Here is a 22,860-nt window from a genome sequence, read left to right as displayed (position 1 = left end):
TAATTAAGACGTAACTTTTCTAAATCTCCAGGAAAAAAAAAAACGGTGCAGCCGATCGGAGGCCCCGCAGTCTTTGAGCGAGAGGGATCGGATTCCTGCAGCGAGGTCGCTCGGTGAACTGAGCCGTGACTCCAGGCAGCCCTCTTAGTGTACCTTTTTCTGCTTTGGGAAAACATGTCTGTTGAAACAGTCAACAGAGTGCACCGACACACAGCAGCCTCACTCCGCCTTTTCTCAGATTACCCCAGATGGACGCCCCTCGCCACATGGTCCCCTCGGGCCCTCCAGCAGCGACCACAGCTCCCTGCCCTTGAGAGGGACAGGGGATATGTTGAGAGGACACTATGTGTGTGTGTGTGTGTGTGTCACATGTATATTAATGTGCACGGGTTTGGATTTGTCTGTTTACCTCTCACGCTGCACGTCATCATGCAAGTAAATAAAAAAATGGTGAAACACGCCGTTAGCGTTTTCGTCATTCGGAGGCAACACAATAGGCCGTGAAAACAAAACGATGGTGATGAGTTACCTGATAGCTACTTCGCTTACGTCCCTATTTGACATCCAACATTATTCATGTTTGGAATTGTGCTTCAGGCCACCTGATGAATGCAAGTTCAATATTGACTCTGTTTTGGGCTCCACCAACCCCCTGAGGGGGAACATGTGGCTCCTCATCGGCTGAACACTCCGAGTCGCTAACCAGTGTCAGTGTATTTGAGTTGTTTCACTGAAAGCAGCTGTCTGATGCAGTCACTGTGATGTTCACTTCACAGACGCTCTGATTCGTCAAAACAATCCTAATTCAAGGTCCACTTAACAAAACTTTTCTGCAGGTTTCAGCTCCAGTTTGCTCGCCGGTCGTCGATCTGTTGCTAACGACGATACTCTGATGTTTCAGAGCATCCTCGGTTAAACGCAGCCTTATTATTCTAATGTTGTGGTTAGTATTATTTTTGCTCTCCCTTCAACAAGAGAAGAATCTTGAATAAAAAAACGAACAGCCTCGTGTTTTGGCGTCGCACACGCTGAAGTTTTTCTCCACGTTCCAAAAGCCTCGCACGCATCACGTATGACTTGAAACGTGAAAGAGAGATGTGCGGTCACGTGGTTACTCTGGGATGGTGCAGACAGAGCTGAAGGGTGCTGGATGCTGGGGGTTGGTGCTGATGGTGGCGAGGCTATGATGAGCTGTAGTGCTCATCCATCAAGACCACTTACACGCCATAGGATCTGCTCTATAGCTGAGGGGGGAAATTAAGTTATGGACCCACATCTGCTGATACCCGCTGGTTCATTAGAGGGTCCGCCTGCTTAGGCAGCAACTGTATGGCATCGAACGCACTGCAAGAAGTGAGGGGTGCGCTACCGATATGAAATATAGCCTTTGTTAGAAAAACCCTGAATGTTAATTTATAATATGTGTTGAGAATAATAGAGATACGGTCCAACAAGACGTAAGCTATTTACCTAAGTACAATTTAAACCTTCGACATATATGGAATCAAGTAGTGCTTTATTCTATATTCCAATATAAATAGTTTATTTGCAACACGCTAAGGAAGGATTACCCTCGTTTAACCAAAATCCTTGTGAGAAGGAAAATCAGACGGCGTGGCTTTTCATTTCTTGCAGCACATCTCCGGAGTCTTCCTCAGTTTGAGGAAGGAGGAGAGCGGCGCGGCGAAGGAGGAAGGGCAGAGATTCAGAGTTCATTTTGAACAAGAGGCCACTATCAGCACGAGTCCGCCACCACAGCAGCGAATTAAACTGATTGGATGCTATTGGTTTGGCGCTCGTGTTGCTGACATTGACAGAAAAGTTTAGATGGCTGTTGTTTCAATTAGTGGAAGGGGGGGGGGGGGGGGGGGGGTGCTGAGTGATGGGAGTGGAGAGGAGAGGCAGCTGCTCTTTACTGCACTGAAGACAATCGTGTACGACTCAGATCTGAGGGAATGAATTCTTCTTGTATATTTTTAGAATTATAGATTGGATGATAAAAGGATGCAAAGTTTTCTTAAACATGTTGTAGCCTATTTGTTGTGTTTCTTCGGATTTCAGTTGTAATTCACTTTTTTCCATATATACTTGTTTTGGAAAATATTAAAGCTGCAAATTTAACATTACTTTCCTTGACAAGAAAGTCAGTTTCCTTGAATACTTAAAGTTTAGTTATTTAATCTGCGTTTTCCAAGAACTGCTAACGTCAGATGTCATTTCCCAAAAAGACAGGACTGTGTGATGTGACGACAAAAACCTGCTTTGTCATATGCGTTCTTGTTTATTTCATATTGTGCTGCAAATTCTTCCCTACAGCAATATTTCCCATCATTTTGAACGCCGATTTGTATTTCTCGACTTGTCATGGATGCAGACATTCCTGTGTTCTCCTTCTTCTTTCAGTTGGAGTCACGTGAACGACTGTGTTGTTGTTGGTCACGTTGATGCATTTTGTCCTGACAGACATTAATCATTCGTTCTGTCATTCAACCCAAAGTGACAGCGACCGGCCGAATATGAATGAAAGAAAATCCTGTTTGCTTTCTTTACATTTACACTGCACCTCTTCAGGAATGCTTTTTCTAACTATATGCATCTCACCTTTCTCCACTTGCAGGGATGAAAATACTCGAAGTGCTCCGGTGGATGCGTCCCCTCGCTGCTCCAGACGCTGCCGTTACAATTAAGCATTTCATTTCTGACAGTTGAAGCAAAGCCACCGAGGCTTGAAATGTATGAATGATGGCACTTAGTGAGAAACTGCCGTCCACACCCCATTAACCGCCGTCCTTCACGCAGTAGATGGCCTGATTAGGGAGAGTCATGAGTCAAATGTGCAATTCAACATGTCTTCCTCTGGCCCCTATCTCGTCCCAGTCGTTAGATCCGCAGCGGTTGGAGATGTGAGAGCCGGAGGATGCTGGCTGCTTGGCTTGATCGTCCCATAAGGGTACTTCCTTCCTAAGTACTGCTGTTCCCCTTATCTGCTTTCTTCAGATTAGCCAAACTGAGGTGTATAAACCACTGTTAAGAGGGGACACTATTAGGTAAGACAACTACAAGTGATTTTATAACTCAATACCGTGTGTTAATGACTCTTAGAAACCCAACTTGAGTTAAAAAAAGTTAAAACAAACAAGGCCGTAGATCAGCAGCTTATTTCACGTCAGACGACCTCGAGCAGCCGACGTAATTATGACGGGAGGAAAGGAGGAAGTCAGGTGTTGTCGTACAAAGAGCGACAAAGTCCGCAGTGGGAGACGGTCGGGGTGGAGGGACGGGTCAACAAAACACAGGACATCGTCCACACAGGAGACGGCGGTTTGATTCCCACGTGAAATGGACCAGCGTTTGTTTCTTTTATCCGTGATTGTTATTGTAACCATGACGACAAAGGACCTTTGACCTTACGGGAGAACTTAACTTAACCCAAAACCACAATCTTCTCCTAAACAAGTATCTGAACCTGATCAAACCACGACTGTCTGTTAAGTTGGAGATCCATAGTTTCGAGCACTTACATTATTGTTTTTGAAAATCACATATACCTAATAATAAAAGTCTCAAATAATCTGCAAAATCTCGTAAACAAGAGTCTCATTGGGTTTTTACTGTAGAGAACAGTGATTGAGTTAAAACACAAAGACAAGCCTCGTGTCAATGATGTATTATAGTAACATGCAAAATGTCCTTATCTTGATTTCATTCAGACAGAGGCGTCCAAATATTATAATACATGGGATATAATACAAATATTATTATTAATATTTCAATTCTCCACTTCCCAGGATCATTTTGCAGGCCAGGTGTTCTGGGCACTTTGAACACTCCCACTCTGCTGGAGACTGTTTGCATTTCACTCTTAAATTTCAATTTGTTTCTTGCTGTTTCCTCAAGTGCCCGTCCTGATGCTATAATTACATTTGGGCAATAGGGTCCACGGTATTTCAATTAGTAAGAATGGGGAACGTTCCTCCGCCGCAGCCCCACTTTGTGATTTCCAGCTGACACGAACCCAGCGCCGTCATGTGATCGCACCACAAGGCCGAGCAGGCAGGACACCCAGCTGGGTGTAATTTCACAGAAAATATTGCCTAGTTAAAGTCCTTCAACAGCGAAATTTACCTTGGTGCAAAACTTTAGTAATGAAGAAATTGCATTACATGGCAGTCTTATTCCAAATGTTCCATGTAGGAATAATTAGAAATAGAATAAGCAAAAATTTAATGTCTGTCTCTCTGCAGGTGACAGTAAATTGTCTTTGCCATGGTTCCTCGGTGAAAACAACAACGTATGAAAGAAGAACAATTAGACACGGAACAACTACATAAAACAACTATTTAAGCTCATCACACAGCATGTGAACCTACTGGGCTCAGACATAAAGCCAAGAATCTCATAAGAGCACATTCAGCACATCACGAACACGACAAGATTTACGGTCATTAGCGTTCGGCTCGATGCGGCGAGGGATTGAGTTTGATCCGTTGCAGTTCTTGCTACTTTTTATCGAGCCTCGCCTGATACGGATCTCTTGGATTTCACAGGATGTCTCCTTCACAGCGTGTGAGAACGCCCTCAGCCACCATCACCCAACAGGTGATGTATGAACTTCAAACCATTGATGTCAGCCCATAATAATCCCCGAGACAAAGCTGGGAGTGTTTGGGGAAACAGAAATACTACCACCATGGCTCGGCTTTCAATAAAGCCCGTCCACATTCGTTCATTCATTCATGAGCCTATCTCTGATCCCGTGCTTCAGTGGCTTTACCCTCAGCCCGACGGAGGCTGAGGGGAGATCGGGTTAATGGTCGTTAACGGTAAAGACGGTAACGCTGATGAAAACTTTCATGTTTCTCGATAAGACGATTGTTGCTCCAGCTTTTCTTGTCATTCAAAGTATAAGAGCTGTGGTGTAGTCTCATGAAGGACGTCTTTAATTTGTTTTTTCACGTAGACGGTATAAAAGACGTCTCCACCTCCTCCCAATATCCAGAAGTGAAGCTTTAATATCACGGATACGAACGCCTCATAAATCATTAATCAGTTTTATAGCATCAAATAACTAATTAAAACAAAAATTATCTGAAAAATAAACACTTTAACAAACAGCCGTGTGATAAGAACCACTTAAAATGACAGACAGCATCTTTAAGGAAAATGCATTTAACTTATGATGATTTTCTTTAGTTTGGTCCATGTCCCATCCACTAACATGGTGGAGGTAGGATGTATGACCTATATCCTGCAGCCAACCACCAGGGGGCAATGGAAAAGCTTTCACTATTGCTAAGCTTTCATGTGAACAACAGCTGAACACTGATGACTAACAGTGAAACACAAAAACAGTGACGTGTATATGTTCACTGGGTGGAAAGATTAGCTAACAGTTATAAAAACCTTTTAAAGCTAAAAAACTTTAACTATTTTTGTAATTTTTTCGTCATATGCCGGGTTGATTTGTTGTATTTTGAAGTAATAGTCATTGAAGTACAGTAAATTGGACGGGATTCATCCAGAAACAACTTAAACTCTTCTTCATCAGACTTTTCCTACAACACAGCCGCTGCTGTTCTCGTTCTTTTTTTTTGGACTAATGGTGAAAAATAACTAATTTAATTAAATTCAATAACCTAATTTGTCCCCTGTGGTGAAATTCATTGTAAAATGAATGTCTCAGAGCTCAGGCATCTCAGTAGAACACATAGAAATAACTAGAATTCCTCCTAATTCCTTATCTCACCAGGTCACAGCAGTGTTTTGCTGTGTAGCTGAGTGCAGCCACATGTTCGCTGGAGCTGATTTTAACCACTATATCTATATCAATATGTCATATTTTAAAACCTAAGTATATGTTCTGTATGCAAAACATAATTCTACAATGTATTATTCTATATATAGTTGTTAAATTACTGAAGAGAAGTTAATAAATGTAATGTAGAATTTAGGTTATTAGAAATAATACAAAAGTTACTGAAAAGAAAATTGAAGTACCTCCCAAATGCAGAGTATTCAATGTACTTACGAACTAAAATTACTTCACCAGTTGAAAGAAAAGAAATATCTGAAAGTAAAATAAAGTCTTTTATCAATTCTCTTAATTAATCCTCTAATTTCTCCAGCAGTCGCGTCCGGCTCTGAGTCTGAAGGCCCTGAGTTTCAACTACCATCGATGTTCTTTAAACTTCCTCGCCCTGCTGTAACCTGCAGAAAGATTAGTTCCCACAAAGGTTAGTTTTAATTGTGCCAGAGTAACGAGCACTCCATCAGCAGAGGAGCTTAATGACGGAGAAACACAACATGTCGGCCATATCAATACGCTGGCTCCCCCGGCGCTGCTGCTGCTGCTGCTGCTGCTGCTGCTGCTGCTGCTGTGACTCCCCTCACGTTCGGCGGCTGTCAGCGGGTCGGCCGCGGGGAGCTCAGAGTGCAGATGACAGGTGGAAGAGCAGAGCGGCTGCACTGGAATGAAAATGGCTCGGCCTGGACAGCATGGCGACAAAACGTTTCAAGAGGCCGGACAGCTCAGAGGATCCAGGGCGAAGAGATGCTGTCCAGACGCCTCCTCCAGCACCGCCTGAGCTGAAGTGTTCATTCCACGAGTCAGAGCGTCGATCACTGGCTGTGAGTGGGGGTGGGGGGGGGGGGGGGGTTGGAGATGTCAGGGTTTGCTGGGTTTTTTTTCTCGAGTTGCGATCTCCAGGCTCGGAGCAGCAGGCGGGAATGCGTGGATATTAGCTGAGGCCCTCGGCGTGCTCGGACACGCCGCGCAGAGTTCAGCGGTGTCACGCTCCTCTGACTCTGCTGCTGGGTAATGTTCGCTTTCCTCCTCCGAGCCTCTTCAGTAAGTCGAGGAGAAACCTGTGCCTGCACGTCCCTGCCTTTTGTTTTTCTGAAAAAAGATCCCCATGATTTCTTTGACTGATATCAACTACTACTAATCTTTGGAAATTAAAACATCTCGAGCGTCAGTCGTTGCTCTGAGTTCAAAACCCCCCCACAACACCTGCTTCATTAACATAAGGAGCAGCAACTGGATTATTTTAAGCTCTGACATAAATCCACTTGTGTCCTTCTTAATCAAAGCTGCATATCTGGTTTCCGGAGGACGGCGACCTTTCGGGTCTTAATGCCTTTTCCTCCTGCTGGACGGCAGAGACGTGTTTTCGCTCAGTCTTAATCCAGATATTTCAATCTTGACACTTTTATGGGTGGACAGGCAAAGGAGGGGTGGAAGTTGCGCTGCCGTGGACGAAAACAGTCCCCTTAGTTACAGTAGCGAGGAATGTTGCCACGGTCGAGAAGACGCAGATGTGGAAGATCACATTTCAGATGAGCGATAATACACCGATGGCCCCAACAAGCCTCTGCAGCGGTAGAAGTGCGTGCCACACTTTCCACACTCGGTCGAGCTTCTGATGAGACGTTAATAAATGCCATCATCTTCTCTTGAGTTCCCGTGGAAAGACAAAAAAAACCCTTATCTTTAAACATGGGAGACGTGGCGAGGCAGCTGAGCTCTTGAAATAGCTGACACGTCTGCTGCCGGGCTGAGTGTTTTCATCCACCTCGCCACTAAAATCGAGTCACCGCAAGTGGATTGACCTCGCTTTGTAATCGGAGACGTAGTTGTACTTTGGAATTCGCAAACTTTCATCTCCGCAGTCAAAACCTTTCATCGCAAGTGACTCGGCGTCGTGATTCGCCGTCAGTTATCTGCCCCGGGAAAGTAAACACGAAACAAAAGGCCCACACTCAACGGAATATAAGGTAACAGAGACACTGAGAAACATTTTAATTATGGGGAAGTTTGTCCACGCTCAGAGTTTTCTACAGAGTCTGAGCTCTGAACCGTGAGCGGATGCAGACGAGGGCGGAGGAAGGGTTCGATTCCTCTCAAACTAATTAATACCTTTAATGGGGAAGTTCAAAATACTAACTTTAAATCCTTAACTTTGGGTGGAGAAGCACGAAGAGCAGAATACGTGCATATGTATTTCAACAAATCAAGTTTCGGCTCCTGCACACGAGCCGCTCTCTGCCTTTAGATTCCTTCCTTCCTTCCCTCTTCCTGTAAAAGAGCAATCATTTCTTCATTAGCCTTTTATTTGTTTCTAACTGTTCCACTTCAGGGGTAACACACACAGTTTATTTGGGTACTCTTAATTACAAAAGGGAGATTGTTTGCCCTCCTCGCCAAAATGAATGTCTCTCTCAGCCTCCCAGAGGGCAACAGCAGCTTAGTGTTGGACCGTATCTGATTGCATTTTGCAGGATTGATGAAGTTATCGAAGCAGTGACCAGACTGACTCGGACCTTATCCTGCTTGTATTCGCCTGTGAAGTCTTTAACCCGTGTTTCTCACCCTTGAGGTGAGGAGGATTAAGAGGAGAAATGCCTTTATTTCCTATTTGTTAGTTTTTTAGATTTTTTTTCTTCCCCCCCCCCCTGTTTGGAGAGATAAGCCCGAGGGCCGCGAGCTCAGTCGTGATAAATTACATTGCAGTGCTTTCTCTCTCCAGATAGCCGTTCACGAGGTATAGCTACCTTCAGGATCTTTTCATTTTTCCTGCCGTTATTAAACACAGCGATAGAATCGGCTTCCCCTTGTTGATTCAGAAATGTCAGGGTTGACAACAGAAGAAGAAATATGGTTTGCTGTCTGCACTTCACTGTCGCCTTCGACATCAGGTCTAGGCGATAAAAAAAAAAAAAAACAACACTTTCACAGACACAAGTCGACAACATCACACGGATCCACACAGAAATCTGAGTCTTACGCCTTTTTAAATTCTTCCTATTTATAAAAGGTTCCAACTAGATTTTCAAATTTTTCAGAATTTAAAAAATGTTGCTAATCTCCGACAGCTCCCGTCCTTCTTGTGTCGAACTATAAGTGGAAAGTGTTGTTGTATAAATTATAGACTGTAAACAAAGATGGACGACATCATCTACACAGCCTCCTGGTGGCTGGCTGCAGTATAGGTCATAATCCATCCTCCTCCATGTTAGCAGATGGGATTGACACCTGACTAGCTACTGGTCGAGCCGGTGCATCACCTCCACAACAAGTTCAGAGTTCAGAACAAACTCCATACCCGAAATAATCGTTACAACTTATATCTTGGCCCCGAATTTACATTGTGAAGAAAAAGTACGAGTAGCATGTAACGATATGAATCAATACGTGCGTATGAAATGATAACTACCAGGATATGAGACTCATATCGCACAGGTCACACAAGAGTTTACACCCTGACTGGAACACAGAAGCTTCCAAGTGGAACAAACACAAGCAGGACAAACTCCCAAAGATACGATGATCTGGAAATATGAGAATATGAGAATCATCACAGGTCTCTTAACAATGTTTTTAACTTCCATAGAGACATTAACCATTTGACCATAACAAGAAAGAAGAGAACACAAGCAGAATGTAGACATGCACACGATAACCGGCTAAAGCTACTGTGGCTAACATGTTAGCAGCTAATCCTCCTCAAGTCCGGTTTCTGGCCTCATGAAAGTTTAGAGTCAACGGTCAATGTTACTTTTAGCTCAGTTTTTGTCTCCACCACCTAGAAAGTATGTAACTGCTACATGCTATATTCTGCAGTTTGATGCTGGGGAAGTATTGTACATGTATATATGCATAAAAACTTTAACTTTTGAAACATGTTATTTGATGATGTGCTGACTAACCACAAATACATAAATATTAGTTGCTATTAGCTGATATGTGAACATTAACATTCAGAATATCTCCTGTATGAAGATTTCCAGATCATCTTGTTTTGAACATATCTCCAGAATCAATCATACTTATTCCGACATGTCTAACATGAGGCGTGTGTTGGTTTTAAAAGGCCTCTGGGCAAACTGGTGTTTAACCCCAAATTTTGAAGAACAATACATCAACTCACTGGTTTCTGAGGAGAAGCAGTTTCACACACACACACACACACACTGTAATGCACGAGCTGCACATATAAACACCTCCAGTGATTTGCTGAGCAGTATCGTTCTTGATACCCATCCAAAAATCCAGGAGGGTGAGGCTAAAAGGCCTTAAATCTCATCCACAATTGATGTCATCGAACTCAGCGTACATTAATCCAGTTTACGGCCATTAAAAGAAGAAGAATGCTTGGGCTTGCAAATGGCAAACTACGACTGTCAGCGGCATGATGTATGGTAGCTTATTATATTCCCCTCATTATGATTAATAACATAGGAAGGGATCCTCCATTCTTGTCGAGATGGAAAATGTAATTAGCCGCCTTGGCTGGCGTTGCAGCCAGGCCCTCCTCTTGGCGGCTCGCTTCCCCAAGATAAAACACCCGGTTTACAGCGGGAGACTCAGCGTCTAGCGCATGAAAACCTGCAGCCGGTCGCATCGCATGCAGCCATTTGTCTCACCCTTTTCTTCTGTGCTGCACAAAGGATGCAACTCGTGCAATTGTCTGTAATTGAACAAAAAGATCGTGTATTTCTTTGAAAAGTTATTTAATAGTAAAACTCATGATTTACAAGATAAAAATGAATTTCAAGGGAGTAGAAAAGCATAAAATAGAACATTTTCTGAAAATATCTTTGATTTTGGTACATTTTGGCTGTTTTATCTCTAATCTTGATCACACACTGAGGTCATAGTTGCCCCACATTTGTGTTCACCACGGGGCAGCAGTGTGAGGAGGTGGGCGGAGGGTCGGAGGGGATGGCGGAGTCGTTGGAAGCGGGTAATGGCGAAGAGCAAAGGGGCATTCTCATCACTTCTACTGCCGCACCTGCAATCAGCACCTACGAGACTGATCGAGCTAAACATCAATTAATGCAGCAATATCCTGGTGGAGAGCCGGCGCACTCTCACCTGGACGCTCAGCGGCAACCTCCTGATTACAGTAATGACTGCCACGAACCAGGAGACCCTGATGGAGGACGGGGTTTCAGAGCCGCGTTTTAATCTCCCTTCATTTAGCCCCTGCTTTTATCTGGGATGTTGCACAAATTAAATGACGGCGGATCTCGTTCGCTTCCGCATCTAAACGCAAATCTGACAAGGACAAGAGGGGGTTGAGGGGGAAGTGTGTGTGTTTGTTCACACTGAGAGAAATTAGACTGAAAATAACATTAATCGTTTTTTAGATGTTTTGATATTGCTGATTTGTTGACTTCAGCAATTTTCAGACATGTACAGGAGAGTGATCGGAGGTCACATGTTTTTGTTTACAGCACAGGCGTCCGTCCTCATCGTCAAAAGAGCTCAAATCTCGTCGTCTTTCCAAGTTGACGTCTTCGCCTGCGTTTTCTACGTGTGTGGCTCTCACCTGCGTCATCAACACGTCCACTCGATTCTTAAAAACACATGAACAACATGGAAATCTGATTATGGGAAATAAAAACATTCATGACATCATTTTGACAGTTTATCGGGTTAAAGATGAAAGTATAACTTTGACATTATAGATGGTTCTTCACCGTTCAAACTCATGTTTTTGACGACATGATGAGGAATTATCGTCTTTACTCACCAACTTGTCTTGACTCTAAAGCAACAGAGCAGATGAAGCTGTCCAATGGAAAACGAGTATAATCTGATTACATGTTTGAGCCGTGAATCCAAATGGTTTAAGTGGATGATTACACGTTATTACCAGATCATTTATTAGAAGAACCAACACAGATCATCAGCTCCGGCTGGAAGAGAGGAGACGTAGCATCAGGTTTGATTTCACAGTTTCCTCTGTAGTAATTATTTTAATAATAATGATAATAATAATAACTTTTATACAGCATATCAAAGGACCTAAGGACATATTTAAGGTGACGTAGACAAGGACAGATGGTATTTTAATGCAAAGGCTGAAAATCCCCCAGTATTTGATGATTATACTGATGATTTACGTACAAATACTAACTGTTCTCTCCCGGGAGTAAGAGTGGATGGAATTTGTGAGAGCTCTAGAAAAACCTCTGATTAGACCAATCATCTGTCGTGATGATCATCGCACCCCCATCAACCATCAGCACTATTCCTGAGTAATGTCACTTTCCTAAAGTTCCCCAAACCTCACAATAAGAATTCATTTTCATATTGGTTATATCATCTCGGTACGGACTTGTGCCAGACCAGGAAACGCTCATAGGGTTATTTTTGAAGTAACTCACAAATAAACTATGCTAACATGCTAACATGCTACATCCTCATCCACCACCTCCCCCCTGTAGTGAAGCAGTGGTGCTGGATTGGATGTAAATGATGAGGTGGGATCTCCTGCGTTGATTGGAGGGCGATGACACATCAGGTGAGCTGTGGCGTCCGGGTATAGATCGTGTAGGAGGCATGACGTATAGATGCTGCTGCAGAAATCACGTGTTTTTATTCACAGCCCTTATCGCCGAAAAACTCTCGAATCTCGTCACCTCTCTTCTTCGTGTTTTTCATCCTGAGATATTTGTGTTCTTCCGGTTTCACAGAAGCCTCATCACACTGGCACACGTGTGGGAAAGTTGCAGTAGACGTTCACTTCCAATCTGCGCGAGTGACATTAGATATTAGTTCAAATCAAGCACCATTTGTGTCTCAAAAACATTTCTCGCTATAACTTTAACCTTTCGGACAGCGAGAGACAACAATGTGAATTAAGCCGCAGGATCAAATTCTGCCTGTGGGTGTTGTTCTGATCTCTCAGCCTGGATTTGGAAACAGATCAAACCCAAACACAGATGTGACCTGTCGACAGACGACAAAATAAAACCCGACACCAGCGGCGGGAGGAGAGCGAACATGAAGTCCTGAGCTGTGGACGTAAGTGCAGTTAACACCTGCAATCACATCTGCCCTTATTGTCCCGGGTTCAGCTCCCATCAGCCCCTGCTGCACTGTCTCTCCCTCTCAGCCTTTATACAGCCTCAATAACAGAGAATATACGCTGTGTGTTTCTGTGTGTGTGTGGACTGACCCACTCTCCTATTAGAGGAAGAGAAAAAGAGGAAAACACCAACAGCAATCAACTAACAGCAACTTGAGATGGCGGGCGCTCATCCATCACTCTGCGTGTTCGCGGACGCCATATGAAAACACAAACAAGCAATCAATTGTTTTGCGCACAGCTTGGGGCCCCCTAATAGAGCACATTTATCTGACGCCGCGGTGGTAGCCCCAGCAATACTTTAATTTGTGAGACATTATGTTGAGTTAATGCCTACCAGGTTGCCGTCCAACCGGGGGGACTTGGCACATTCGGCGTGCGGCAGCAAACCTCGGCGTCGTGCTGGGACGCGGGCGACGTAAATGATCTCACCCGCTGTATCTTTAATGGATTGTGAAATGAATTTATGTGGGAATGTTTGCGGAGGAATATTGCATTGTATCATGGCGTAATTAGAGAGCAGGAACTGTGCTGCCCTGCACGGAAGCTGCTGCTGCTGCCACGGCCCCGGCACTCTGTCCGTCCTGCGACCGCCTCTGCTGTGATTGGATGGAGACAGCCTGGTGAAAGAGAGTGGGGGGGGAGACGGAGGGAGAGAGAGAGAGAGAGAGAGAGGGAAGCCAGGCTCTCTAATAATAATGTGCCCTCAGGCCTAATGTGCCAGCTCTCTCTTTCTTTCTCTGCTGCTCTATAGTAAACACACACACACACACACACACACGGTTCACACACACACACACACATGGTTCATGCTCCCTTAGATGTGCACAATGTCAATAAAGAGTTCATTTACAAAACCCTGTTTCTTCTTCATGTTGGAAAATAAATTTAACCATAAAAAAAACAACCCCTCATAATTTCATTTGTTGGAACATAAACAAGGATCCTGTTCAGAAAAGGGTTTTAATTCTTCTTTCTTTCTTTTTTCCAACTGCAGAATTGAATGAAGCTCAAATCGACTGAAGTCTTTTTACATTTTTCTTTCATGCACGAATTTGTACCTTTCTGAAAATGTGATCAAGTGTTTTGTGATATCAGCAGTTGTGGGTCACACTGTGGCGTCTGTGCATCTTTTCCCTTTGGATTCAACCTGATGACTGAATCTCATTTGTCACGTTTCCAAATGACTATTCATTCTTTTATTTTAGAAAGGACATGATCAGTGTTAATCAAATAGTTCAAAACAGAAACCCAAAATCCTTTAGAGAGATATTCTATAACTTTCGATAAATATAAACTCTTATATTAACCCTTTAGAGATGGAAGGATGCAATATGAGCCTTAATAATCATCGTCACCTAAATCACCAGCAGCTATGAAGTATTCCAGAATATTATTTATCTGCTTACACTGAGAATTATTGCTGCAAGAAATCATAACAAACTCTGTAATTACAATAAATAAATAAATAAATGAGAACTAGTATTTATATTAAAATAAAAAAAACTTAGCAAATAAAGGAAGTATTTATATGAGATTATTACATTAGTATTTTTGCTGCATAATAAAGCGCAGGCATTACACACATTTGAATGTAATTATGAAAATACACGAGGAGAATTTGATGCTGATGAGAAAACGTGAAAATTAAATTTGGAGAAAGACACGTCCTTTCTTCAGTTTGCCTCTTTATTAATGAAGCTGCTTCTCGGCCCATTATTGCTGTAATAAATACTGATAAATTATAGGTTGTGTCAGCTGAGCCTCGGGGACACGAGTGACTCTCCCCCTCCTCCCCTGGATCACTAGTGCACTTTTATTTGGAGGCAGATGTTCACCTCCTCCTCCTCCTCCTCCTCCTCTTCCTCCTCCATCCCTCCCCCCCTCTCTCCAGCATCGCCCCGGGCCTCTCTGCTGGCCGCTGCCCGGGGCCGGGGAGGCTGAGCTCGGCCTGACAGGCGGCTGGTGGCTCCTCAAACGCGGCGGAGGAAATTAAATTACCGCTCCTGTTGGCCGCTTTGTAAACAAGACAAAAGCCAATGATACGGCCAATTACACTTGAATACGACGCATGTGTACGACAGGCGCTCGGAGCTGATGGAGGATAAAACAGTAAATAGAGCCACTTGTGTTTAGTGTCGTCAGTGGAGATTTGTCACAGTTTGATGCAAAGAAATAAGGTTTATTTGTGCTTGTTTTGTTTGTGGTTGATAAGGAAACGTGCACATTTCACAGACAATAATGTGTTTTAAAATTAAAAATAACAAAAACAACATGAATTAAACAATATGATCATCACCAAACCTTTAAAATGTATTTGTTCTGAATTCATGCAATAGTATTTTCATTATATGCATTTCAGTGGATGTGTCAAATAATCCTTGACAAAAGAAAATACATGCAATGGTGTTTTTAATGGTAAAATTAACCCTTTAAAATGTTTTTAAATTATTATAGTAATATAGTATTTAATTAAATAATAATAATTACAGCCTTGAAGTCTATTTAAAAATTATTCTGACATTTCAAAATAATGAACATTTCTCAAAAGGTGCCTCTGGGTCTGCAGCTCCGGACGAAGTTTCTGTGGAACCTGCAAAAGACAAAAGAAGAAGAAGAAGAATGCATATTAAAATCTATACTCGTGTGTTTGCAGATGTTATTGATTGATTTCTGCTAAAGAGTATTGATCGAGAAAATACGAAGGTCCTTATTGCAGGATTGACTCAGCATCTGTTGCAAAAAAAATCCCAAAAGCCTAATGGCCACTAATGACAGGGATCAATAACAATAATAATATGAATAATAATAATAATATAAAAACTAAATTGCCAGAAGCTGAACACACGGTAAATGGTTCTTTTCTAAATGTTCTCTCTCTCCACTCACAGTCTTGGAGTCTGGATGAAAATGGCGATCAGAGAAAATAAAATAGATGGGCTTTATCAAAGTAAATTAGATTCACCTAAATAGTTCACCGGAGGGCCAGAGCAGTTCCTGTAATTCACTTTAAGGTTCACCAACTTACTCAATAAAAGCCTGAGCTAAGAATCTAACTGATGTGTAATCGATGGGTTTATCCGAGGCCGACAGCTGCAGAGAGACAAATGAATCGGTTTGCATTGAGGGGGAAAAGAGGAGGAAAAGATGAAGTGAGAGAAATCTGACGGGGAAGTAATGAAATGATGGTTTTTATTTTTACCTTTTGCACCGTTTGATTTATTTTTTTTTATTCTCGAATAGACCGAAGTCAAGAGGGGAAAAGACACTTTTGAAAAAACAAAAATTGCTGCAAATTACATGTGAAAAAACAACAATTATATAATTAATGATGATAAAGAAAAGATAAATATCATTAGAAATTACCTGTGTAGCCTGTGAGGCCTGTGCATGACTCCATCCCTCCATCCATCCCAGTCCTTCGCCTGCATTTCAGAGATTTCTCCTTTTCTTTTTTCACTCTTTTTGCTCCCCCCCCCCCCCCTCCTCCTCCTCTCTTCCTCCCTCTCTTCCTCCCTCTCACCCTCTCCGCCTCCTCCTCCTCCTCCTCTCCGTCCAGTTGCGAGTCGTCTGATCCGGGCAGGAGGCGCCAGGTTTTCCCCCGGGGCGAAGCGAAGAGTCAAGGACTGAACCCTCCAAATGCAGAATAATGTAATTCCACACTCTGAGTAAAAAGGGTCCCGGGCCAGCACAAAGGTTCTTCTAAAGGGTTTCTGTGGTGCATGTGGAGGATCCACACTCTGAGAATACAAAGGTTCAACAATATAAAGTGGTGCTTCCTTAAAACACAGAACCCTGGTGGTTGTTCACACTCTCAAGAAAATTGGTTCTGCAGGATGTAGCTGCTGTCAGACCTGCACTGAGCTCCAAGGTATTTTCCTGAATTTTTCTGGAGGGGTTCTATGTGAGAACACAAATGTCCCAGTCAGCTGCTCCGGACCTTTCCGTGAGTTTACATGTGAATTCAGACGAGAGTCGTAAATGTCAAAGTTCACCAAAGAACAAGATTCAAGGGTTCACTTCTGTTACATTCGCAAATGTGTGGTGGCCATGACCTGGAAGGCCGGACAAAAATCAGGAAAATGAAAATCGAGCGAGTGGGTGTGTTGATGCCAAATTGGAATAATGCAAATGTCTCAGGAATTAAAAACAGGAGCCAGACACATAGAGGATGAAGATGTTGACCCGGAAGAGGACAACAAGATTCAAGAGTTCTTGGCGATAGCAACCAGTGTCCCCCCCCCGAAGAATTTATACGTCATGTCCTGCCCCCTGCAGGCTCCACGCCTCAACTGAATGTTCCCGACATGTTCCTGTTGTTGTGAACGTGTCTTATCAGGACAAACGGAAAGTGTTGGACATTTTCCAGAGTTACTGGCTGGAAACGGCGGTTCAAGGATTTATTTAAGAACTGAGGAGGAGATTCTCAGTTTTATATCAAATTTATTTGTCTTGATCAATATCTCTAGATTGTGGTTTGATTAAACTACATGTGTGACTCCTTTTAACTGTGTCTGTCAAACCACCAAATTGTTTTTATACCTTCACAGGACCTCGTTCCGATTATGATGGTGAATTCAACGAGTGTAAACGCCAGCGAGCGTAAACGTGTCGAGACAGAAGCCGAGTTAACGTCTGTTTCTCTCCTGGTTGTTTCCTAACAGTTTTTGGCCTCTGTGCCCTCATCAGGGTTATGAAGGTGTCGAGTAAACATGCGGGAAAACAGCTGCATAACCGTGAAATGTACTTATTTCTGTTTACAGAACCAGAAAACACTTATTTTAAGTAAAAAGCTTGTGCCTCGGAACGCTTCCTGCATCACAGCCACGCTCTGAAAATTGATCTGATGCACTTGAACCATTAAAAACCAAAACCACGTCTACAAGATCATAACGTGAGTCTTCAAGCTGGCAGCTCGATAAAGATATTTTTACGTCAGTACCATGAAATTGTGGTGACTGCATCAACACAGGGTTATTTTACGAGAAGAGTGTGTCAGTGACTCTATCTGCTTCAGTAAGAGGTCACGTGACCGTAGAATAACTTAAATGGTCAATAACTGATTTTATACATCGCAAAATGGGTTGTTTGGTTTACACCATTGATTTCTAATGGATTAAAGGACGTGCACGTACAGGTCATGTCTCTGGGAACCATTGACGTTAAGAAAATTACACCACATTTTATAGATTATATCAACATCGGTACTTATCATAGTATAATTTTCATGAATAGCAAATATATGACAGGCTCAGTATGAATCAATATATTGTGCATTGTGCATAATTGTTCTACCTCAGAATGGTTTGTTGTTTGTCAAGTGTTTGTCGTTCTCTGCTCATGAAGAAGAGTTTAAAACCACGAGCTTCACTCAGGAGCCAAAATCTGTCTTCAAACATGAAATAAATCTTTATTTAGATTCTGTTCTCGGTCGTATCGTCCGGCCCTGGAGTGAATCTCATTTAAAAGCCCCATTATTATTATTATTTTCGTTCAGGTAGTGTTTAGACTTTTATGTCGGGACATAAAACTGCTCAGAAAATATTAAATTAAAAGTGTTTATCGAGCAGGGGATGAATAAAGTGAGGAAAAAATAGACCTGCAGACACATTTTTCAGGGGGAAGATGGAGCTGGAGTGTTTCTGAAATCCCTGAAAAGAGATGTTGGAGAATAAATGAACGTATAATAAAGCATAAGACAGAAACATATGGGTTTTGTTTGTGGGTTGGATGTTTTCTGGGTGTATTTTGTGACATTCAACATTATGGCAGGAGAGTCAAACAGGGGGGTGAGGTTGTGGGTGAGGTGGGGGAGGTCAGGGGTTCATCGATGACAGGCCTCGTCACAATAAACTTCCACATCCTGGATGGCACCAGCAGTTTTCCTCTCTCCTGCAGGATCTGGGATCAGTTCAGCTGCCAATGCAAACGAGTCCGTTATCGGACAACTTAGCGGGTAGACATCCATTATCGGACGCCCCTGCTGTCAGAAGTGTTTTTCAAAGGAAAGCACGTGAACGAGTCCGCGCACAGCGAGATGACAGCTTCTGCGGGAGTTTAACCGCGTGAGGATGTTTCTGTCGATGCGCGTGAATCAGTGAAATGTTTAGTCTACGAGTCAGATTCAGGCCAGAGCTCCTGTCGACAACTTGTGGGGGAAATCGAAAGTAACATTGATTGATTGATGGATTTTTGCATCGTCACGTCTTCGAGCAGAAACAGTAACTGAGCGTGAATGTGGAAAAACCCCAGTGACCAATAACAGGTTTAACACAAGCTGATGACACAACAAACCTAAACACTGTACTTCATTTTCAGGTACTTACTATTTTCACACTTTATAAATAATACTACACATGTATTTGGAAAGGGGGCGTTTTACATAAGGAGAGTTTTACTTCTTATACTACAAGTTTATTAATGATGATGTTGTAGTTTTGCTTAAGTCAAGAAAACTACTTTAATTTGTGGTATTTACTAATTTGTGGAAACAATCTAGCTCTCCAATCCCCTGTAGGTTAATACATATATACACATAACTGTATAATACTATGTAGAAATTGTGTCTGTAAGTAATCTTTAATATGTTTATTAATTTTACATTATCCTACACTTTTGGGAAGAACAATTAAAATCCTTAGGATAACATAAACATCCTGTAATAGGCTTATAAACCAGTGAAGACATGACTGATTATATGTTTGATTAATTCAAGTTGTCTGTAGTCACGGTTCCTATTGGCTTTGCGCACCGTGCGTAAAAGCTGTGCGTAAAACGGATCCAAATCGCCAGTAGCTCTGCGCGACCATTAACTGTGTGTTACGTGGCAGCAAGCACTGAGTGTTGGGCCTTTTTTAAGAAGTAGTGTGATGCATTCGTCGGCCCTGCAGGAGGTCTGCACGCTTCTTTTTGTTTTTAAATTGCCTCTGAACCGAACCTCTCCTGGCTCATTACTTAACATTACATCCGCACCTTTCCATTTTCTCCCTCTGTGATTTTTTTCTCTTTTCATTTTAATCTGGTGTGCAGGCTCCCCCCCCCCCCCCCCCCTCACCACCACCCTCTCGCCCCCAATGAAAGCTAAAGCGACCGGTAGGTCACTAATATATCGGGGAGGCAACTGTGACAAATTCCTTTTGTCCCCGCTTTGCTGGTACTTTATTACCCAGACGAGCAGCGTTGCCTGGAGATAACGATTCATCACGCACAGCCGGCAACCATAGACAACGCCTTTGGGCAAAGTCAGCGAGGGGCTTTCATATTGAGACAGTGCGTGTGTGTGTGCGTGTGTGTGTGTGTGTGTGTGTGTGTACCCCCCTCTTCTACCTTAATTGGCAATGGCTTTTTATTGCATTAGTAAAATTGCTGATTACGATCCAGCACAGCCTCGTGTCATGTTTGCGTTTAAATCCCGCACATACAGTATGTATGGACCTCTCGTCGCTCCGTTATTATAACCGGTTTTATTGTAGCAGCCCAGAGTAAGTCAGAGATCTTTATTTAAAAAATAATAACAATTTAAATCCTCCTCCATTCTGCAGCTTTAGCTCATCAGATAAAATCTTAATGATCCTGATGGGAGAAGCGGGTGATTGCAGCCGCGGCAGCAGACAGAGGGATGTGGGGAAACCGAGCAAAAAGCTAATGAAGACACTTCAACAAGCGTTTAGAGCAAGAGGAAGAGTGGTGGTTCAAACTGAGTCGTCTCATTACATGTAGAAATAGTGTCTCTCTTATCAGAATGATGTGAATGTGCATTTAACTGGTGCATTAGGCTGTTTAAATCACATTTTAGCTGAATATTATGTGACTAAATAATTTTTGGTGGCTCTATCTGCTGGTGGAAAAGGGAAATAAATACTTTTATTTTGAAAAAAGGATATATCTGATGAGAAATCATTGAACAATGGGATTTTTTTCTGATCAGAAATTGAATTAATTGAACATCACTTGCACCAAAACTCCAAACTACACTGTTGTAGTTTTTTTTTAGATCCATTGAAGGAGTCTGCACGTTAGAAATCAGATAACTCCTCCAAACTAATTCTAATCCTCACGATGCTGCAGGATAACAGAGGCTCGTCGCTGTGAACATCCTCAACTGTTGAGAATAATGAAACGAGAAACTCTGCGCGTCAGTGAGTCGAAGCTCCGGTTGTCAGTCTCGATGAAGACAACTGGGATATTGCTCCTGATGATTGGAGGTTTTCAGCTGAACAGCATTGTTGCCAGAGATCCTCCCATCATGCACATGCAGGGCCTCGCCTCGCACGAGCACGACATGTGCCTCGCGATGTGACCTGGAAGAGTTATTTTTAGTTTAGACCAAAATTCAACACGGACATTTTAAAGAGAAATATCACATGTTGGGTAATTTAAAAAACAATGTTTCCAGTCCTGGGTACAAATATAAGAAATAACCTGAAACAGCAAATTGAGCAAATCTAAAATAGTAATAAAACTGTTGAAGTGAAAACTGGTAAAGACACATTCAGATTGTGTTGGCAAAGGAATATTTTACTTTCACATCTATAGAAGTATATATATTTATACATAATAAACACTTTACCTGCTTATAGTGAATTAATGCACAGTTGGTTTGAAGCTGCAGCTCAGGACACTTTTTAAAACCATGTGACTCCAAACTATTCACATACATAAATAAACTTTAAACACACAATTTAAAACTTAAACCAGTTTTCTTTTGACCTTTAAATAAATAAAATAGTAATAAGCAAATTAATGTAATGTCTTCCATGTTGGGGAATACAAAGGGAATACATAATGTCATCAACAAGTAGGATTATGACAAATATAAATATAAGTTATGGTGGAAAGTGCAGCTCAGTACAATAAGACAGATAGCTGTGTGTTGTGTTATACTAAAACCCTGCAGTTATTTCTTATTATTAATAATAAATAGAATAATACCATTTTATTACATAGCACTTTTCAAACTGTACCACACAGTGTTTTTTCCAAGAGCAAAAATAAAAACCAGAAACCCATGAAACCTCCCAGATTTTGGGAGCACGACAGAATATAACAACACAACACATCAACACAACCATCTATAGACTCATATTCCTGTTGGTGTGCACGTGTGTAGACCCGGTGTGTGCTCCCTGCCTGTCCCGGTGTAAACAGGTTACAGTGGTTATGTGCAGCAGCCGAGCAGCTGACATCTCCCTCTCAGAGACGTGCTGCCCTGCAGAGCCTCCCTCGCGTTGTGTCTCCGCTTCCTGCTCGTACATCTTCACGGTTTTGCATAAACGGCCAATTACGTTGTCAGTAAACTGATCCGCGGCTCGGCGCGTCCTCTCGTCCCTATTCATTTCCCTGCAACGCGCAAATATAAACAGGCCTTAATAGCAGCCGCGCACACTCCCGTCCCCGCACCGTTATTGATATGGCCCTGAATTCACACAATTGATTTTTATGCTTCCCTCTAGCCACCTCGTGCAGTTGAGAGATATCTTTATTCGCACAGAAAGTGAAATAAGTGCGTAATAAAACGGTGATATATTAAATTCGTTTTTCCCCGTGTCGCGCTTTTATTATGAGCCATTTTTCACCTTTATTGAATTGAGACCCCGGCGACGCGCGTCGTCGCTCCGGGCGCGAAGAGGTTAAACAATCCGTGGTTCACATCTGGATCTGACTCCAGTTGCTGTCCATCTGTTTAATTATCCATCCATCCATCCATCCATCCATCCATCCATCCATCCATCTATCTATCTATCTATCTATCTATCTATCTATCTATCTATCTATCTCTCTATCTATCTATCTATCTATCTATCTATCTATCTATCTATCTATCTCTCTATCTATCTCTCTCTCTATCTATCCAGTGGGTTTAAATCAGGCCTTTATACGCTGCACACTTCCCGTCAATATCACTGGATTTATTGCTTCATTGTGCGTAACAGTGCAACAGCTTATTGCTTCAGTCTGGCGCGCGCACACACGCGGATACGCACAC

This window comes from Hippoglossus hippoglossus, chromosome 10, assembly GCF_009819705.1.
Source record: "Hippoglossus hippoglossus isolate fHipHip1 chromosome 10, fHipHip1.pri, whole genome shotgun sequence".
NCBI lineage: Eukaryota > Metazoa > Chordata > Actinopteri > Pleuronectiformes > Pleuronectidae > Hippoglossus > Hippoglossus hippoglossus.
The sequence above is the reverse complement of the archived record's forward strand: the minus strand, read 5'-3'. Positions refer to the sequence as shown.